The following is an 18,204-nucleotide window of genomic DNA, read 5'->3' on the forward strand; positions in this document are numbered from 1 at the left end:
AGCAGAGCTACATCAGTGCTATATAGATCTATATACAGGAATAGCAGAGCTACATCAGTGCTATATAGATCTATATACAGGAATAGCAGAGCTACATCAGTGCTATAGATCTATATACAGGAATAGCAGAGCTACATCAGTACTATATAGATCTATATACAGGAATAGCAGAGCTACATCAGTACTATATAGATCTATATACAGGAATAGCAGAGCTACATCAGTGCTATAGATCTATATACAGGAATAGCAGAGCTACATCAGTGCTATAGATCTATATACAGGAATAGCAGAGCTACATCAGTGCTATATAGATCTATATACAGGAATAGCAGAGCTACATCAGTGCTATATAGATCTATATACAGGAATAGCAGAGCTACATCAGTACTATATAGATCTATATACAGTAATAGCAGAGCTACATCAGTGCTATAGATCTATATACAGGAATAGCAGAGCTACATCAGTGCTATAGATCTATATACAGGAATAGCAGAGCTACATCAGTGCTATATAGATCTATATACAGGAATAGCAGAGCTACATCAGTGCTATATAGATCTATATACAGGAATATTAGAGCTACATCAGTGCTATAGATCTATATACAGGAATAGCAGAGCTACATCAGTGCTATATAGATCTATATACAGGAATAGCAGAGCTACATCAGTACTATATATATCTATATACAGGTATAGCAGAGCTACATCAGTGCTATATAGATCTATATACAGGAATAGCAGAGCTACATCAGTGCTATATAGATCTATATACAGGAATAGCAGAGCTACATCAGTGCTATAGATCTATATACAGGAATAGCAGAGCTACATCAGTGCTATAGATCTATATATACAGGAATAGCAGAGCTACATCAGTGCTATATAGATCTATATACAGGAATAGCAGAGCTACATCAGTACTATAGATCTATATACAGGAATAGCAGAGCTACATCAGTGCTATATAGATCTATATACAGGAATAGCAGAGCTACATCAGTGCTATAGATCTATATACAGGAATAGCAGAGCTACATAAGTACTATAGATCTATATACAGGAATAGCAGAGCTACATCAGTACTATAGATCTATATACAGGAATAGCAGAGCTACATCAGTGCTATATAGATCTATATACAGGAATAGCAGAGCTACATCAGTGCTGTAGATCTATATACAGGAATAGCAGAGCTACATCAGTGCTATAGATCTATATATACAGGAATAGCAGAGCTACATCAGTGCTATATAGATCTATATACAGGAATAGCAAAGCTACATCAGTGCTATAGATCTATATACAGGAATAGCAGAGCTACATCAGTGCTATATAGATCTATATACAGAAATAGCAGAGCTACATCAGTGCTATATAGATCTATATACAGGAATAGCAGAGCTACATCAGTGCTATAGATCTATATACAGGAATAGCAGAGCTACATCAGTGCTATATAGATCTATATACAGGAATAGCAGAGCTACATCAGTGCTATAGATCTATATACAGGAATAGCAGAGCTACATCAGTGCTGCGAGTCTTGTTGCTCTGTCTTTGGTGCTGAAGCCATGGAGGACATGAAGTCACTTACTTTAGCGCCTGTCACCCCAGCTCCTGTCTCTCCGCTTCTTGTTAGTCCCTGTCTGGGTAGGAGTCCTGAGAACAGTCCCAGCGCCCCCTGATCTCTTCTTTTCTTGCAGTCGGGGATTTGTCAGGATTTCTCCCGGATTCTGCTGCTCCCTGGGATTCAAAGTTCTTGTGAGTTGCTGCTGTCTCCGCCTGTTGGTGTAAGAGCTGATGTGTCTGCTGACCAGGGAGTGGAGAGACACTGCAGGAGGTCTGTGACAGTGTGTCAGTGTGTGACATAGTCTGGGGGCTCCGCTGGAGGAACAGGGACCCTCAGCCTGGGACAACTCTGGGGGGGGGGGGGGTGCACTCAAGGGGAATTAACGTATTTTTATTCCTATAGGACGCACCTGCGTATAAGACGCACCCAATTTATAGGTGCAAAATCTAAAAAAATAAAGATTTTGAACCCAATAGTGGTCTTCAACCTGCAGACCTCCAGATGTTGCAAAACTACAACTCCCAGCATGCCCGGACAGCCAACGGCTGTCCGGGCATGCTGGGAGTTGTAGTTTTGCAACATCTGGAGGTCCGCAGATTCAAGACCACTGCATAGGAGGTAATACTCACGTGTCCCCGCCGCTCCGGACCCGTCACCGCTGCCCAGGATGTCGCTCCATCGCTGTCGCCGTGTCCCCGTCGCTCCGGAACGTCTCTGCTGCCAGCCGGGTATCCTCGCTCTCCGTCGCACGTACGCGACGACGTGATGACGAGGAAGGAGAGCGCTGGCCATACAGGGGATCCCTGAACGGAGAAGACACCGAGGAGGCAGGTAAGGTCCCTCCCGGTGTCCTGTAAGCACTAACCCGGCTATTCAGTCGGGCTGTTCGGGACCGCCGCGGCGGTCCCGAACAGCCCGACTGAACAGCCGGGTTAGTGTCACTTTCCGTTCAGACGCGACGGTCAGCTTTGATCGCCGCGTCTGAAGGGTTAATACAGGGCATCACCGCGATCGGTGATGTCCTGTATTAGCCGCGGATCCCGGCCGTTGATGGCAGCAGGGATCGCTGCGATAGGGGTGTATTCGCCGTATAAGACGCACCGACTTTTTCCCCCCAGTTTTGGGGAAGAAAAAGTGCGTCTTATACGGCGAAAAATACGGTAGTACAAAAGTACGGTATACAAATATTCCTAAAATATCACCACCTTATTTATAGAAATATTATTAGAAATGATTATATATTATTATCTACTGTTATTATAACCCGATACAGATGTTTCTGATACAGATATAATGTAAAGAAGAAGGCGCAAAGAGATACATACAGTCATGGCCGTAAATGTTGGCACCCCTTAAATTTTTCAAGAAAATCAAGTATTTCTCACAGAAAAGGATTGCAGTAACACCTGTTTTGCTATACACATGTTTATTCCCTTTGTGTGTATTGGAACTAACCAAAAAAGGGGGGGGGAAGCAAATTGGACCAAAATTGGACCAAAATTTGGTCACCAAACTCCAAAAAAGCTACTTTTTGTTAAAGTCTGATGTGTAAATGAAAAAATTTCACTAAAGTTCAGTTTTCCCCCCCCAAAAATTTACCATTTTTACAAAGGGTAATGGGAGAAAATTGCCCCCAAAATTTGTAACCCCATCTCTTCTGAGTATGCAAGTACCCCAGGTTAGGGCGTAAAATGCTCTGCAGGCGAACTACAATGCTCAGAAGAGAAGGAGTCACATTTGACTTTAGGAAAGCAAATTTTGCTGAAATGGTTTTTGGGGGGCATGTTTCATTTAGGAAGCCCCTATGGTGCCAGAACAGCACAAAAAAAAAAACACATAGCCTAATATTTTGGAAACTACACCCCTCAAGGCACGTAACAATGTGTACAAGTGAGCCTTAACACCCCACAGGTGATTGACGAACTTTAGTTAAAGTGGGACATGAAAATGAAAATTTTGATTTTTAACATTGAAATGCTGCTGTTACCCCAAGCTTTTCATTTTCACAAGGAGTAATAGGAAAAAATGCCCCACAAAATTTGTAACCCCATTTCTCTCGAGTAAGGAAGTACCTCATGTGGATGTAAAGTGCTCTGTGGGTGCACTAGAGGGCTCAGAAGGGAAGGAGCTACATTGGGCTTTTGGAGAGTGAATTTTGCTGAAATGGTTTTTGGGGGCATGTCGCATTTAGGAAGCCCCCATGATGCCAGAACAGTATAAAAAAAAAAAACACATGGCATAATATTTTGGAAACTACACCCCTCACAGAACTTAATAAGTGGTGCAGTGAGCATTTATACCCCACTGGCATTTGACAGATCTTTGGAACAGTGGGCTGTGCAAATGAAAAATTACATTTTTCATTTTTACGGACGACTGTTCAAAAAATCTGTCAGACACCTGTGGGGCGTAAATGCTCACTGCACCCCTTGTTACATTCCGTGAGGGGTGTAGTTTCCAAAATGGGGTCACATGTGGAGGGGGTCCACTGTTCTGGCACCATGGGGGCTTTGTAAACACACACAGCCTTCAATTCCAGCCTAATTCTCTCTCAAAAAGCCCAATGGCACTCCTTCTCTCCTGAGCATTGTAGTTCGCCCACAGAGCACTTTACATCCACATATGGGGTATTTATATACTCAGAAGAAATGGGTTACAAATTTGGGGGGCTTTTTTCCTATTACCCCTTGTGAAAATGAAAAATTTGGGGTAACGCCAGCATTTCATGGGGAAAAAAAATAATTTTTTTATTTTCATGTCCAACTTTAACGAAAATTTGTCAGAGACCTGAAGGGTGTTAAGGCTCACTATACCCCTTGTTACATTGCGTGAGGGGTGTAGTTTCCAAAATGGGGTCACATGTGGGTGTTTTTTTTTTTTGTGTGTTCATGTCAGAACCTCTGTAAAATCACCAATGTGGGCCTCAAATGTACATGGCACTCTCTCACTCCTGAGCCATGTAGTTCATCCGCAGAGCATTTTACGTCCACATATGGGGTATTTTCGTACTCAGAAGAAACTGTGTTACAAATTTTGGGGGTCTTTTTCTCCTTTTACCTTGTGAAAATAAAAAGTATGGGACAACAACAGCATGTTAGTGTAAAAATTTTAATTTTTTTACACTAACATGCTGGTGTAGCCCCCAACTTTACCTTTTCTTAAGGGGTAAAAGGAGAAAAATCCCCCCAAAATTTGTAGTGCAATTTCTCCCGAGTATGGAAATACCCCATATGTGGCCCTAAACTGGTGCCTTGAAATACGATAGGGCTCTGAAGTGAGAGAGCGCCATGCGCATTTGAGGCCTAAATAAGGAATTTGCAATAGTTGCGGAACCGGTTACCTACAGTAAAACCCTACAGCAGTGTTTCCCAAAAAGGGTCCCTCCAGCTGTTGCAAGACTCCCAGCCTGCCAGGACAGTCTATGGCTGTCCGGCAATACTGGGAGTTGTGGTTTTGCAACAGCTGGAGGCTCTGTTTAGGAAACACTGCTGTATGTGACTTTTTTTCATTTTTATTTGGGGGGGTGACGTGTAAGGGGGTGTATATGTAGTGTTTTACTTTTTATTATTTGTTAGTGTAGTGTTTTTAGGGTACATTCACACAGGCGGGGGTTCACAGTAAGTTTTCAGCTGGGAGTTTGAGCTGCAGCGGAAAATTTGCCGCAGCTCAAACTTGTAGAAGGAAACCCACTGTAAACCCCCCCGTGTGAATGTACCCTGTACATTCACATGGGGGGGGGGGGAACACCCCAAACCTTCAGCTGTGGCAAAATGACAACTCCCAGAATGCACTGACAGACCGTACATGCTGGGAGTTGTAGTTTTACAAGAGCTGTAGGAACACTGGTGGGGAACCACTGAGTTAGAAAACAGACTCTAGCTCAGTGATTCCAACCAGTGTGCCTCCAGCTGTTGCAAAACTACAACTCCCAGCATGTATGGTCTGTCAGTGCATGCTGTGAGTTGTAGTTTTGCAACAGCTGGAGGCACACAAGTTGAAAACACTGAGTTAGGAAACAGACTCTAGCTCAGTGTTGCCCAACAATTGTAGTTTTGCAAGCTGTTGCAAAACTACAATTCCCAGCATGGCCAGACAGTCAGGGAAGCTGGGCAGTGTAGTTCTGCAATATCTGGCCCTTCAGATGTTGCAGAACTACAACTCCCAGCATGCCTGGAAAGTCTGGGCATGCTAGGAGTTGTAGTTATGCAACAACTGGGGAAGAACAGTTTGGAGACCGCTAAGTAGTGGTCTCCTAACTGTAGCCCTCCAGATGTTGCAAAACTACAACTCCAAGCATGCCCAGACTGTCCAGGCATGCTGGGAGTTGTAGTTCTGCAACATCTGAAGGGCCAGATATTGCAGAACTACACTGCCCAGCATCCCTGACTGTCTGGCCATGCTGGGAATTGTAGTTTTGCATCATCTGGAGGACTACAGTTTGGAGACCACCGTATAGTGGTCTCCAAACTGTGACCCTCCAGATGTTGCAAAACTACCAGTCATCCCGGTCCGATCACAGCCCGGCAAGCAGTGGTGATCGGAAATGCGGAGGGCGTATGGATACGCCCTTCGTCCCCAAGGAGTTTAATGAAATGAAACACTATGGAGGAGACCCAGGAGGACCCCACTATGGAGGAGACCCAGGAGGACCCCACTATGGAGGAGACCCAGGAGGACCCCACCATGGAGGAGACCCAGGAGGACCCCACCATGGAGGAGACCCAGGAGGACCCCACTATGGAGGAGACCCAGGAGGACCCCACTATGGCAGGAGACCCAGGAGGACCCCACTGCTGACACAGAGACATAAAAAACAAGACTACATTTTACCAAAATGAACTTGAGTAACCAAAATCCTTCTGGGAAAACATTTTGTGGACAGATGAGACCAAGATAGAGCTTTTTGGTAAAGCCCATCATTCTATTGTTTACAAAAAACGGAATGAGGCCTACAAAGAAAAGAACACAGAACCTACAGTGATATATGGTGGAGGTCAATGATGTTTTGGGTTGTTTTGCTGCCTCTGGCACTGGGGGCCTTGAATGTGTACAAGACATCATGAAATCTGAGGATTACCAATGGATTTTGGGTCACACTGTACAGCCCAGTGTCAGAAAGCTGGGTTTGTGTCCGAGATCTTGGGACTTCTAGCAGGACAATGACCCCAAACATATGTCAAAAAGCCCCCAGAAATGGATGACAACAAAGCGCTGGAGAGTTCTGAAGTGGCAGCAATGAGTCCAGATCTAAATCCCATTGATCACCTGTGGAGAGATCTTAAAATTACTGTTGGGAAAAGGCGCCGTCCAATAAGAGACCTGGAGCAGTTTGTAAAGGAAGAGTGGTCCAACATTCCGGCTGAGAGGTGTAAGAAGCTTATTGATGATTATAGGAAGAAACTGATTGCAGTTATTTTTTCCAAAGTGTGTGCAACCAATTATTAAAGGGGTATTTCAGGCCAAAAGCTTTTTTTATATATCAACTGGCTCCGGAAAGTTAAACAGATTTGTAAATTAGAAAAAGACTTGTCAAACAAACCACCAAAATAACCCGGGCTACCCAATTTTGACACCTATACCCAAGGTGTTAGATAAGTGAACTGATAAATAAAATGTAATTGGGGCTCAGGGTTTCGGACAAATAGGACAAGGTGTATGGTATGTAGAAATATATTTATTGAGGTACTAAAATATAGATAATATAGTAAGTGTTACGCCGAGCGCTCCGGGTCCCCGCTCCTCCCCGGAGCGCTCGCTACACTCTCCCCACTGCAGCGCTCCGGTCAGATCCACTGACCCGGGGCGCTGCGATACCGCCTCCAGCCAGGATGCGATTCGCGATGCGGGTAGCGCCCGCTCGCGATGCGCACCCCGGCTCCCGTACCTTACTCGCTCTCCGTCAGTCCTGTCCCGGCACGCGCGGCCCCGCTCCCTAGGGCGCGCGCGCGCCGGGTCTTTGCGATTTAAAGGGCCACTGCGCCGCTGATTGGCGCAGTGGTTCCAATTAGTGTTATCACCTGTGCACTTCCCTATATCACCTCACTTCCCCTGCACTTCCTTGCCGGATCTTGTTGCCATTGTGCCAGTGAAAGCGTTCCTTGTGTGTTCCTAGCCTGTGTTCCAGACCTCTTGCCGTTGCCCCTGACTACGATCCTTGCTGCCTGCCCCGACCTTCTGCTACGTCCGACCTTGCTTCTGTCTACTCCCTTGTACCGCGCCTATCTTCAGCAGCCAGAGAGGTTGAGCCGTTGCTAGTGAATACGACCTGGTCACTACCGCCGCAGCAAGACCATCCCGCTTTGCGGCGGGCTCTGGTGAAAACCAGTAGTGACTTAGAACCGATCCACTAGCACGGTCCACGCCAATCCCTCTCTGGCACAGAGGATCCACTACCTGCCAGCCGGCATCGTGACAGTAAGATAGTGGCTTCTGCGTCTCACAGGGCCCTTGTGAAGGCGCAGCACCAGCTATAAGTACTTAAAATACTAACAAGTATAGTATCTAAAATGTATAAAATTGTATTATAATAAAATGTAATAAGACCACCATATAATTATCATAAAGTCTCTAATTGTACAGGAGGAATGTCTTTATAGGAGAGTACAAGTTCATCCACAATTGTCTTCTCCTCTCTCCAAAATGTATGCGAATACAACAACTTCCAGTTCAAATGGCCGTAACCAGTAGCAACCACAAAAGAGTTCTAGTCCAAATGTTAATAACCACTGGTAACCATATAATTATATAATGATGATGCCCGGCAATAGTACCAATTCCACAGAGTTCGGTTATGTATTAGTATCCCATGGCAACCATTCATTCATAACCGGCCGCGACAATGCCTCACAATTCTGCAGGTTTGGAATATGTTCACACTTAATAGCAATTGGGGGTGTATGGTGGTGGTATGGTATCGGTATATGAGGGGTTAATATTAACCCTGTCACTCGTGACGCCAGGGTGAGGCCTGGTATTATTGAGGTATAGCTTCGGCCTATCGCCGCCCTTCCCAGAAACGACAGGCGTATGCAGATAATGACTGAAGGTCCACACTGGAGTTAAACTTGAACTGAAGTAAACGTTACTCTTGAACTTGCGGTATACAGAATACAGTAACAGTCTCTGTAATACACTTGTATAGACTTCAATGACTGACTGTTGCTGTGGGCCTTGCGTCTTTTGCAGGTTAATAGAATCAAGGTAATTGGTGCGTGGATCCGTCCGGATTTAGGGGTAGATTAGGTCCGGTAGTCCCGCAGAGTGTTTGGGGATTGATACACTCTACAACTATAATTGTTCAGCCGTTGCTGCAAGGCTCAGGCCTAACTCACTGCGATTACTGCTGTACAGGTCTTCTCTCATCAAGAGCACAGGAGCAAGAGAACTAAAATGGCTGCCGCGTCCCTTATATGGACAGGGGGCGGAGCCTAATTTGATAGGTCCAAGGTCAGCTGTCACTCACCGTCACACAGGCTTCTGGGTGATCATCTGACTTCCTATACACATAATAATACAAAAACGAGGCTAGAAATACCAAAGTGGGGCCTGGAACGCATCCAGAGTGAGGCTTGGAACGCATCACATGACCCGAAGGCCCTGCGACGCCATAGAAACAAGCAATTAACCATTTATTTACATATATTATGCTATTTACATTAACCTATGCATAAATTACTAATTATATACTAGAATAGAGGCGACTAGGGGTAGACTGGATTAATAGGAATCCCTACGTCCTATGGACTCTGGCTATGGGGACCCATAAATAAACAAGTACCGTATAGAATGCGGTACTGGGACACCACACACTTGTATGCTGTAACTGTTACAATGTTACAATACAGTCATATCACTAGATACTTTGTGTCTCACCACTCCCGGGCTCAGGTATGCAGGACTTCGCGGGGATGCTGCGATCTCCTTCAGTAGCGCGGTCACTGGGTGGCTCTCATAGCGTGAAGCCGCATCGCCGGAGACTCGGCCGTCTCCCACGGTGGCAATGCTTGATGACAGTGGGCTCCGGGTAGTGGTCCTACAGCGGTTTTGTAGATGTGTATACTGTGACTCCGGTACCGTCCTCGTGGCAATGAGGCGCGTGATTCTCCTGAGTCGGGTGCCGGATGATTGACAGTTATCTTTCCCGGTATCAGGCTAATGGTTAATGGACTGGAGTTGTATAAGCAGGTATATTGGTGGTCTAATTAATTATTCTTAGGGACACTGGACGCGTTTCAGGACTGTCTCGGTCCTTTCTTCAGCAGCTATAAATTATTTGTCTCCTATAAAGACATTCCTCCTGTACAATTAGAGACTTTATGATAATTATATGGTGGTCTTATAACATTTTATTATAATACAATTTTATATATTTTAGATACTATACTTGTTCAAATATTTTAAGTACTTATAGCTGGTGCTGCGCCTTCACAAGGGCCCTGTGAGACGCAGAAGCCACTATCTTACTAGATTATCTATATTTTAGTACCTCAATAAATATATTTCTACATACCATACACCTTGTCCTATTTGTCCGAAACCTTGAGCCCCAATTACATTTTATTTATCAGATTTGTAAATTACTTCTATAAAAAAATCTTAATCCTTCCAATAGTTATTAGCTTCTGAAGTTGAGTTGTTGTTTTCTGTCTAACTGCTCTCTGATGACTCACATCCCAGGAGCTGTGCAGCTCCTATGGGGATATTCTCCCATCATGCACAGCTCCCGGGACGTGACATCATCATTGAGCAGTTAGACAGAAAACTTCAGAAGCTAATAACTATTGGAAGGATTAAGATTTTTTAATAGAAGTAATTTACAAATCTGTTTAACTTTCCGGAGCCAGTTGAGATAGATATAGATATATATATATATATATATATATATATATATATATATATATATATATATATATATATATATATATATATATATATAAGGATGCCTGGAATACCCCTTTAATTTAAGGGTGCCAAAAATTTTGTTCAGACCATTTTTGGAGTTTGGTGACATTATGTCCAATTTGGTTTTTTTCCTCCCTTTTTTGGTTTAGTTCCAATACACACAAAGGGAATAAACATGTGTATAGCAAAACATGTGTTACTGCAATCCTTTCCTGTGAGAAATACTTTTCTTCAAAAATTTCAGGGGTGCCAACATTTATGGTCATGACTATACTAAAGGCGAAGACACAGAGAAGCATAGAGATAAGTAGAGACAAGACAGAGATGGGGTATGTTCACACTGAGGGTTTGGAGAGGAATTTCCGCGAGTAATTCCGCTCACTTATTCCTCTCCAAATCATTCAGCAGTGGAAAACCCCATAGCATGTAATGAAAATTCTGCTCCTCAGTTCACACTGAGGAATTTCCGCTAGCGGAATTCCGTCACTGAATTCCGTTCCGCATGAAGAATGAACATGTTCGTTCTTCATGCGGAATTCGCGTCGTAACTCCATAGAAGTCAATGTAAATTAATTTTTTCAGGCCGCCACACTTTGGCGCGGAATTCCCACGGAAATTGCACGGAATTCGCGGAAAAAAAATAAATTGCAATGTCTTCTATGCTGTGCTGAACTCCGCACTGATTTCTGTGTGGAATCAGTGCGGAATTCCACGCAAATTCCACGCAGATTCTGCGCTACGTCCGAGCGGAAAAAAACTGTAATTTTTGAGCGGATTTGTTCAGTGCAAATTCCGCTCAGATATTTGTCAATGTGAACGTACCCATATAAAGAAAGAACAGAAACAGAAAAGGTGAAGGCATTGATACCGGACGAGAGAGATAAGAGGAATCAGACAAAGGTACAAGATCAGGTCAAAAATAAGAAAGGTAAAGGGGGGAACAGAGAGAAGAAGAAATAGAGAAGTGTGAGGAAAGACAATGTAGAAACAGACACAACTGACACAAAGATAAAAGGTGGAACAGAGAAGAAGGGAAATAGAGAGAAGAGGAAGGACAATGTGGAAAGAATATAGGAAGAGCGATAAAGGAGGCAAATACAGGGAGAAACAAAGACATTGGGAGAAAGAAAAAAAGACTAATAGATGTAAAGATGAGATGAAGGGTAACAAACAATACATAGAGAATATAGGGAAAGTGAGAAAAAGACTGTGAGATTAGGAGGAAAAGGAATAAGGGTAAAGGGTCAGGTGATCGCAAAGGAAAGGTCAAAGTGAAAGGTATGAACAGAAGAGTCAGGAGGGAGGAGACAGACACAGGTAGAAGATAAGTCTAGTACCAGGGCAGCGGATGCAACCGAGGAACATGGAGGGCCTGATATATCTATAGGGGAACATGGAGAGCCTGATATATCTATAGGGGCACATGGAGAAGATTGATATATCTATGGGGGCACACGGTGGGGCCTTGTGCATCTATAGGGGCACATAGAGAGGATTGATATATTTAGAGGGGCACACGGAGGGGCCTTGTGCATCTATAGGGGAACATGGAGAGGATTGATATATCTATGGGGGCACACGGAGGGGCCTTGTGCATCTATGGGGGCACATAGAGAGGATTGATATATTTAGAGGGGCACATGGAGAGGATTGATATATTTATAGGGGAACATGGAGAGGATTGATATATTTATAGGGGAACATGGAGAGGATTGATATATCTATGGGGGCACATGGAGAGGATTGATATATCTATGGGGGCACACGGAGGGGCCTTGTGCATCTATAGGGGCACATAGAGAGGATTGATATATTTAGAGGGGAACATGGAGAAGATTGCTATATTTATAGGGGAACATGGAGAGGATTGATATATTTAGAGGGGCACATGGAGAGGATTGATATATCTAGAGGGAAACATGGAGAGGATTGATATATCTATGGGGGCACATATAGAGGATTGATATATTTAGAGGGGCACATGGAGAGGATTGATATATTTAGAGGGGAACATGGAGAAGATTGCTATATTTATAGGGGAACATGGAGAGGATTGATATATTTAGAGGGGCACATGGAGAAGATTGATATATTTATAGGGGAACATGGAGAGGATTGATATATTTAGAGGGGAACATGGAGAAGATTGCTATATTTATAGGGGAACATGGAGAGGATTGATATATCTAGAGGGAAACATGGAGAGGATTGATATATCTATGGGGGCACATATAGAGGATTGATATATTTATAGGGGAACATGGAGAGGATTGATATATCTACGGGGGCACATAGAGAGGATTGATATATTTAGAGGGGCACATGGAGAAGATTGATATATTTATAGGGGAACATGGAGAGGATTGATATATTTAGAGGGGAACATGGAGAAGATTGCTATATTTATAGGGAAACATGGAGAGGATTGATATATCTATGGGGGCACATATAGAGGATTGATATATTTATAGGGGAACATGGAGAGGATTGATATATCTACGGGGCACATAGAGAGGATTGATATATTTAGAGGGGCACATGGAGAGGATTGATATATTTATGGGGGCACATAGAGAGGATTGATATATCTACGGGGGCACATAGAGAGGATTGATATATCTACGGGGGCACATAGAGAGGATTGATATATCTACGGGGGCACATAGAGAGGATTGATATATCTACGGGGGCACATAGAGAGGATTGATATGTCTACGGGGGCACATAGAGATGATTGATATATCTACGGGGGAACATAGAGAGGATTGATATATCTATGGGGGCACATAGAGAGGATTGATATATCTACGGGGGCACATAGAGAGGATTGATATATCTACGGGGGCACATAGAGAGGATTGATATATCTACGGGGGTGCATATAGAGGATTGATATGTCTACGGGGGCACATAGAGATGATTGATATATCTACGGGGGCACATAGAGAGGATTGATATATCTACGGGGGCACATAGAGAGGATTGATATATCTATGGGGGCACATAGAGATGATTGATATATCTACGGGGGCACATAGAGAGGATTGATATATCTATGGGGGCACATAGAGAGGATTGATATATCTATGGGGGCACATAGAGAGGATTGATATATCTATAGGGGAACATGGAGAGGATTGATATATCTATGGGGGCACATAGAGAGGATTGATATATCTATTGGGGCACATAGAGAGGATTGATATATCTATGGGGGCACATAGAGAGGATTGATATATCTATGGGGGCACAAAGAGATGATTGATATATCTACGGGGGCACATAGAGATGATTGATATATCTACGGGGGCACATAGAGAGGATTGATATATCTACGGGGGCACATAGAGAGGATTGATATATCTATGGGGGCACATAGAGATGATTGATATATCTACGGGGGCACATAGAGAGGATTGATATATCTATGGGGGCACATAGAGATGATTGATATATCTACGGGGGCACATAGAGAGGATTGATATATCTATGGGGGCACATAGAGAGGATTGATATATCTATGGGGGCACATAGAGAGGATTGATATATCTATAGGGGAACATGGAGAGGATTGATATATCTATGGGGGCACATAGAGAGGATTGATATATCTATTGGGGCACATAGAGAGGATTGATATATCTATGGGGGCACATAGAGAGGATTGATATATCTATGGGGGCACAAAGAGATGATTGATATATCTACGGGGGCACATAGAGAGGATTGATATATCTATGGGGGCACATAGAGAGGATTGATATATCTATGGGGGCACAAAGAGATGATTGATATATCTACGGGGGCACATAGAGAGGATTGATATATCTATGGGGTCACATAGAGAGGATTGATATATCTATGGGGGCACATAGAGAGGATTGATATATCTATGGGGGCACATAGAGAGGATTGATATATCTACGGGGCACATAGAGAGGATTGATATATCTATGGGGGCACATGGAGTAACACCCATGCCACGGGCCCCATAGCAGCTGCATGGTCTGCCACTATGGTACATACTCCCTGATATTAGATTCATTAGCATAGTATGGTGCCCCCCTGGACTATGTGGTGAAGGGTCTTATGTAGATGTCCCAGTTATATCCTGAAGGGGGTTTGATTAGTGAAGATTTTGGTATTCTGGTCCTATTAGCCGCGGCCCCCCTTCCCCTATAGATTACATATTCTTATCTCATCCTGTATTGTCGCTCTCTATCCCTGCCATGTTTAGAGTTGTCCCCATTGTTATGAGTAAAGTGGGCCTCCGGGGAGCTCAGGAGGGTCACCTAAGCTCTATCACATGACCCGGGCCCGGACTTCCAGCTGCTGGTGACATCTAATCCGCCCTCTCCATGCATTATACATCAGCCTCAGAGTTATCACAATTCTGCAACACTTCCCAGCTGAGATATAAGGGGCCCCCGGGAGACGCCTGTGGATGTTTCCATGTTACATGTCGTGCCCGCTGCTCGGGGACCTCTATGGTCTCAGGATCACATCACCTGAGTCGGAAGATGAATTAACCCCGATGCTGCCTGGCATTGTTATAGTTTATAGGGTATATGTCCCACACCATATAAATAATGGTCAGGACGTGTGCCCTGGGTGGTCACCTCTGCCAGCCCACCACCACCGGAGGCCATTGACGTCTGTGTCTTCTCTATAGGCAGAATCAGGATATCAACCACCACGGAGCAGACCCGCCATATGGATAAGTGAGGCACAGGGGTCGGGGAAAACACAGGGCTGGAACCTGTCACACATTTTACAAAAATAAAAGGAGCAATCTGATTGGTTGCTATGGGCAACAGGGAAACTTTTCCTCTGTACAGGTTGTACAGGTTTTGATAAATACCCTGCCCCGTATGCTTTTATTATTTGGGTACTATATGGTTGTATTATCTGAGCACCATATGGTTGTATTATTTGGGTACTGTTCACCTTGATTATTTATAGCACTCTGTGGCTGTATTTACTGAGCACTATATGGTTGTATTATTTGGGTACTTTATGGTTGTATAATTTGAGCACGATATGGTTGTATTATTTGGGTACCATATTGTTGTATTATTTGGGCACTATATGATTATACTATTTGGGTACTACATGGTTGTATTATTTCAGCACTATCTGGTTGTATTATTTGGGTACTATATGGTTGTATTATTTGAGCACTATATGGTTGTAATATTTGGGTATTATATGGTTATATTATTTCAGCACCTGTATGGTTTTATTATTTCAGCACTGTATGGTTGTATTGTTTCAGCACTATATGGTTGTATTATTTGGGTACTATATGGTTGTATTATTTGAGCACTATATGGTTGTATTATTTGGGTATCATATTGTTGTAGTATTTGAGCACTATAGGATTCTACTATTTGGGTACTATATGGTTATATTATTTGGGTACTATATAGTTGTTTTATTTCAGCACTATATGGCTATATTATTTGAGTACTATATGGTTATATTATTTCAGCACTATATGGTTGTATTATTTGGGTACTATATGGTTGTATTATTTGAGCACTATATGGTTGTATTATTTGGGTATCATATTGTAGTATTTGAGCACTATAGGATTCTACTATTTGGGTACTATATGGTTATATTATTTGGGTACTATATAGTTGTTTTATTTCAGCACTATATGGCTATATTATTTGAGTACTATATGGTTATATTATTTCAGCACTATATGGTTGTATTATTTGGGTACTACTGTATATGGTTATATTATTTAAGCACTATATGTTTGTATTATTTGGGCACTATATGGTTATATTATTATATTATTTGGGTAATTATGGTTGTACTATTTCAGCACTATATGTTTGTATTATTTGAACTCTATATGATCCTATCTGTATGGAGCAACTTTTCCCTACCAGATGACCACATATGTCGAATACTGAGTTCTCCCTGGAAATAAGTTACCCCCAGAAATGTCTGGCAGCAGTTTACTCCCCCCCCCCCCCTCCATTAAGAACTCATGCATGCTCAGCTGCACCGAGCATGCTTGTGTATGAAAAGAATATCAGCTACTGAAGGTGTATGGGAATTTTGAGGACTGGAAACGAAAAGGACACTTACAATGCATAATGGGATTATGTATGCCAACCAGTGTGCCTCCAGCTGTTGCAAAATTACAACTTTTTAGCATGCCCGGACAGATAACCGCATGCTGATAGTTGAAGTGTCGCAAAAGCTGGGGGCACCCTGTTTGGGATTCACTGCTCTAGAGGTTACAGTATGTGTTACACCTCATCTGTTGCATAACCTCTTTTTTCTTAAAAAAAAAAATAAAATAAAATAAAAAGGTGGAATTTCAAGAAACATCTCTCTAGACAAAGGGGTTCTGCAGCAGCTTAGGTGTGTGTTAGGAGGCTCCTTTGTCATTACACCCTATATTACAGTACTCAGCCACAGCTGCTGCAGAACTTCTTCTGAAGGGTTAAGGGGGTTCGTTCTCGCTTAAAGTTGAAGGAGGGCGCAGACTGGAGCAGCAGATGCTCCTTGTAGGAGGTAAAAGCTGCACAAGAAGAAGAAAATCATTTTGTTTTCATGTTGTATAGATCCCCCGCAAGAATGTATCGCAATAATGCGAGGATTCTGGAAAAATAAGGCTGGGTGTCTGGTAAATGTTGCAGGTGGGTGTCGCCTTCTCTGCAAAAACCTCCGAATCGATACGACGTCTCAGATTTCCCCTGTTACACAGGATCAGTAATGGGGGAGTAGATACTGGAATGTGTTTTATTAACCATTATAAATGGATCATTTAGCTGGTGGAGGAACCACTCTGACGTCCCGGAGGTCTTCTCCTCCTCCATCTCCCGGCTGAGCCGAGTGCATTAAAGTAATGGATGCGGCAATTTCACGAGTCCTTTGCCAGACAATGTTTGCGCGGTATCTTCATGAGATCAGACAACAGAGCCGCCGCCCGCTATACAGAGTGGCTGCCACCTGTTACACAAGGACATTAGTCACGTTGTTACATAGTTCATATGGTTGAAAAAAGACCAGAGTCCATAAAGTTCAACCTTTATCCCTAATGAGTCCCTACTGAGTTGATCCAGAGCAAGACCAAAAAAAAAGTACCATTAATAATCACCCTCTGTTTCCTATCACTGAATAGTAACTTACCCACTTAGACACATTCTCCCCCAGCCCAATCCTTCTAATTTTATGCACCAATCTTTATGTGGAACCGTATCAAACGCTTTGGAAAAATCCATATATACGACATCCAGTGATTGCCCCTGGTCCAGTCTGGAGCTCACCTCCTCATAAAAGCTGACCAGGTTAGTTTGACAGGACCGATCCCTCATAAAGCCATGCTGATATGGGGTCATACATTCAACTCAATGGAGATTAAACTAACAGGCCTAGAATCCCTGGGGTCATCTTTTTACCCGTTTTTAAATATTGGCACCACATTTGCCATGCGCTAGTCCTGGGGAACAGTCCCTGTTACTATAGAGTCCTTAAATATTAAAAATAGGGGTCTGTCTATTGCATTACTTTATTCCTTTAGAACACGGGGGTGAATGCCATCTGGACCTGGTGATTTGTCTATTTAGATTTTTTGTGGGCGGCACTGTACTTCTTCCTGGGTTAGACAGGTGACCTGTACTTCTTCCTGGGTGGTCGTCCGCGTTTTTGCCTACGGTCGGGAAACCGCACACGGCCGAAAACGCAGCCGACTGGAGGCTG

At 43.3% G+C, this 18,204-nt stretch overlaps 2 protein-coding genes across 3 annotated transcripts in view; one reads left to right on the plus strand and one right to left on the minus strand.

Moving 5' to 3' along the window:
* PTN (pleiotrophin) overlaps positions 1-1,809 on the minus strand; it is a 48,713-nt gene extending 46,904 nt beyond the window's left edge. The window contains exon 1 of the mRNA XM_056517755.1: positions 1,603-1,809. The gene's annotated coding sequence lies outside the window, so the exon portion shown is untranslated. The remainder of the gene's footprint in view (positions 1-1,602) is intronic.
* LOC130267672 (uncharacterized) overlaps positions 1-18,204 on the plus strand; it is an 89,553-nt gene that overhangs the window by 14,311 nt on the left and 57,038 nt on the right. The window lies entirely within an intron of this gene.

This window comes from Hyla sarda, chromosome 4 (genome assembly GCF_029499605.1).
Source record: "Hyla sarda isolate aHylSar1 chromosome 4, aHylSar1.hap1, whole genome shotgun sequence".
NCBI classification, from domain to species: Eukaryota; Metazoa; Chordata; class Amphibia; order Anura; family Hylidae; genus Hyla; species Hyla sarda.